The sequence below is a fragment of the Triticum aestivum genome, chromosome 2D (assembly GCF_018294505.1).
Source record: "Triticum aestivum cultivar Chinese Spring chromosome 2D, IWGSC CS RefSeq v2.1, whole genome shotgun sequence".
NCBI classification, from domain to species: Eukaryota; Viridiplantae; Streptophyta; class Magnoliopsida; order Poales; family Poaceae; genus Triticum; species Triticum aestivum.
In genome coordinates, this window is record NC_057799.1 from 594641382 (window position 1) to 594645797 (window position 4416).

General features: G+C 41.7%; 1 non-coding gene across 1 annotated transcript; it reads right to left on the reverse strand.

The window, feature by feature from the left end:
- Positions 1 to 3754: 3754 nt before the first annotated feature.
- Positions 3755 to 3826, reverse strand: TRNAH-GUG (transfer RNA histidin (anticodon GUG)). The gene has a single exon. It is a non-coding gene; the product is annotated as a tRNA-His (tRNA).
- Between the last annotated feature and the right edge of the window lie 590 nt (positions 3827 to 4416).

Genomic DNA, 4416 nt, shown 5'->3' on the forward strand with positions numbered 1-4416 from the left:
AGGGCATGTTGTGATGTGATATGGTCAAGACATGATGCTAAATTTTATTGTATGAGATGATCATGTTTTTTAACCAAGTTATCGGCAACTGGCAGGAGCCATATGGTTGTCGCTTTATTGTATGCAATGCAATCGCCCTGTAATTGCTTTACTTTATCACTAAGCGGTAGCGATAGTCGTAGAAGCAGTAGTTGGCGAGACGAAAACGATGCTACGATGGAGATCAAGGTGTCGCGCCGGTGACGATGGTGATCATGACGGTGCTTCCGAGATGGAGATCACAAGCACAAGATGATGATGGCCATATCATATCACTTATATTGATTCCATGTGATGTTTATCTTTCATGCATCTTATTTTTCTTAGATCGACGGTAGCATTATAAGATGATCTCTCACTAAATTTCTAGGTATAAGTGTTCTCCCTGAGTATGCACCGTTGCGAAAGTTCTTCCTGCTGAGACACCACGTGATGATCGGGTGTGATAGGCTCTACGTTCAAATACAACGGGTGCAAAACAGTTGCACACGCGGAATACTCAGGTTAAATTTGACGAGCCTAGCATATGCAGATATGGCCTCGGAATACTGAGACCGAAAGGTCGAGCGTGAATCATATAGTAGATATGATCAACATAGTGATGTTCACCATTGAAACTACTCCATCTCACGTGATGATCGAACATGGTTAGTTGATTTGGATCACGTGATCACTTAGATGATTAGAGAGATGTCTATCTAAGTGGGAGTTCTTAAGTAATATGATTAATTGAACTTAAATTTATCATGAACTTAGTCCTGGTAGTATTAGCATATCTATGTTGTAGATCAATAGCTCGCGTTTAGCTCCCCTGTTTTATTTTTTATATGTTCCTAGAGAAAACTAAGTTGAAAGATGTTAGTAGCAATGATGCGGATTGGATCCGTGATCTGAGGATTATCCTCATTGCTGCACAGAAGAATTATGTCCTTGATGCACCGCTAGGTGACAGGCCTATTGCAGGAGCAGATGCAGACGTTATCAACGTTTGGCTAGCTCAATATGATGACTACTCGATAGTTTAGTGCACCATGTTTTACGGCTTAGAACCGGGACTTCAAAAACGTTTTGAACGCCATGGAGCATATATATATGAGATGTTCCAAGAGTTGAAATTGGCATTTCATACTCATGCCCGTGTCGAGAGGTATGAGACCTCTGACAGTACTTTGCCTACAAGATGGAGGAGAATAGCTCAACCAGTGAGCATGTGCTCAGATTGTCTGGGTACTACAATTGCTTGAATCAAGTGGAGTTAATCTTCCAGATAAGATAGTAATTGACAAAATTCTCTAGTCACTATCACCAAGTTACTAGAACTTCGTGATGAACTATAATATGCAAGGGATGACGAAAATAATTCCCGAGCTCTTCGCGATGCTGAAATCGACGAAGGTAGAAATCAAGAAAGAGCATCAAGTGTTGATGGTTAACAAGACCAGTAGTTTCAAGAAAAGGACAAAGGGATAGAAGGGAAACTTCAAGAAGAATGGCAAGCAAGTTGCTGCTCAAGTGAAGAAGCCCAAGTCTGGACCTAAGCCTGAAACTGAGTGTTTCTACTGCAAAGGGACTGGTCACTGAAAGCGGAACTGCCCCAAGTATTTGGCGGATAAGAAGGATGGCAAAGTGAACAAAAGTATATTTGATATACATGTTATTGATGTGTACTTTACTAGTGTTTATAGCAACCCCTCGGTATTTGATACTGGTTCAGTTGCTAAGATTAGTAATTCGAAACGGAAGTTGCAGAATGAACAGAGACTAGTTAAGGGTGAAGTGCTGATGTAAGTTGGAAGTGGTTCCAAGATTGATATGATCATCATCGCACACTCCCTATACTTCGGGATTAGTGTTGAACCTAAATAAGTGTTATTTGGTGTTTGCGTTGAGCATGAATATGATTTGATCATGTTTATTGCAATACGGTTATTCATTTAAGTTAGAGAACAATTGTTGTTCTGTTTACATGAATAAAACCTTCTATGGTCATACACCCAATGAAAATGGTTTGTTGGATCTCGATCGTAGTGATACACATATTCATAATATTGAAGCCAAAAGATGCAAAGTTAATAATGATAGTACAACTACATCAACCGCGTTGTCATAACACTTCCACTTTCGGTCTACGAGGGTACGTGGACAACACTCTCCCCTCTCGTTTCTATGCATCACCATGATCCTGTGTGTGCGTAGGATTTTTTTTTTGAAATTACTACGTTCCCGAACAAGTTTGCTACCCAACGTCGTCCCGCATGAGTCCGCAACTAGTCTGCTTGTTCGTTTTCCCGCAGATCGGAAGCAAACTGGGGGGGGTCTTTGTGGGAGTCCGGACCGTCGCCACATAGGACTCTGACACCCCCGCCCCACCCAAAACCCCGCCTGGACCCCGCGTCTCCATCCTTCCCTCTTTCTCTGCCACCTTTTCCTCCCTCGCCGATGCCGCTGCTCTACCATCCCGGCAGCCCGCCAAGCCCTTCCTGAACCTCCGCGTTCTCCAATGTTGCACCCAGTCGCCACGCCATTTTCCCAACGCAACAGGGTGGCCATGTTAAGAATCCCACTAGTATTCTTGAAGCAGTTGCATCACAAGACCTTTGGATTTATCTGGTTTCTTTGGCATGCCCGGGTCTCATAATGATTTCTGCTGCAACGATCTCCATTGTTTGCTAGGTTGACTGAAGGAAAAACTCCTCCTTGCAACTATAATGTCAACGGGCATTAGTACAACATGCGATACTATTTGGTTGATGGTATCTATCCTCCATGGGCTACTTGCGTCAAAACTATCTCTTAGTCAGTTCATTAGAAAAAATCTCGGTTTGTCCTAGAAAAGACGTGGAGAGGGCATTTGGAGTGCTCTAGGCATATTTTGCAGTTGATCATGACCTGCTAAACAATAAGATCTGGAGTCCTTGTGGGACCTGATGACATGTGGTGTGATCGTGCACAACAGGATAATAGAGGATGAGGGTGGAAATGTTGTCGGAGGTATGAAATTTGAGAAATGGGTGATCCTATCCAACTCCCACATCAAAATCCAGCCACATTTGATAAGTTTGTTTAAATGCATCAACAAAATCGATATTGAGCAACTCATGAACATCTGGAGGAAGATTTGATTGAGCATCTGTGGGCGGCTAAAAGGGACAACTAGAACATATGTGCGACTTGAATTCATGTTTGAACTATTTTATTTGAAACTTAGTTTAATTGTAATATTTAAATTAGAACTGCAGTTGTATTTGAATATTTTTTAACGATCGATGATTTGATATGCTATTATTTTGAACTCGTGGAGTTAAAAAAAAGGACGGAAGTTTTAAGGGACGAGATTGGATGGCCGGCTCCCGCATCACTGTTCGCGGACTGATCCGGACCAATCCACTGACAACATCGTGCCTGCTTCCGGTGGTCGGCGTTGAAGATGCCCTTAGCACACAAATATACACATAGTACATGTAAGTATCCAAACAATTATGCTGAACCTTTATCAATGATTTAGCAGTAATTTATACAAAGTTTTATAGCGGGGCATGTTCGCTGAATCACTGGCCTGATCAGTGAGAGAAAAAGATCCTTGAGACAAGAGGCAAAATAAGAACTGGACGTGACAAGTATACTGATGCGTTGTCTGCTATGTGGCACACATGTCAAATTTTGATTCTCTCTCTTTTGAACATCTCAAATGCAAACTGGACAATAAAGAAAGCAATGTGGCTGCTGGGATTCGAGCCCAGGTCTCCACGGCCACAACGTGAAATTCTCACCACTAAACTACAGCCACTTAATTAACAAATCAAATGATACGCTTGTGCCTCATCCGCAGACAAAAACTCACAGTCCAAAAAACTTACAGAAATTCCTAACATGTTGCTGAAATTTGTATTTTCTTTAGAAAGGATAAACTTTGCTATGACTATCTGACCAGCCCCATCGCAACAGAACAAGTTAATGAGTTAGCAGATGAAACATATATTAGTGGCAATCTGGCATTACGAAAGGACAGGCTGGTACTACGATTGCTACGTGTCAAAACTAATCGATTACTTATTAGATATTGTGGATGCTAATCTTAAAATGTGATACAGTGAGAAGTGCATCAAGAAGAATGACACTCTGTCCTGACTCCTAAAGCAGGAACTCTGTCTAACGCAATGCACGGTGCACAAAAATTCAAAAGTAACGTTCAGATATACCTTTCCAGTCGACAAAGTTGTACTTATTTGTTTCTTCATATCTGTCCCTTTTTTTATTTTCCCAGCTTCGCTGGCACAACAAACAGAGAAAAAAGGCATCATGCTCACTTTTTGTTGCACGGACTCCCGATTCTTTCCGCCTTTATTTATTCTTTCGGCGCTTTTGTCATATCCATGG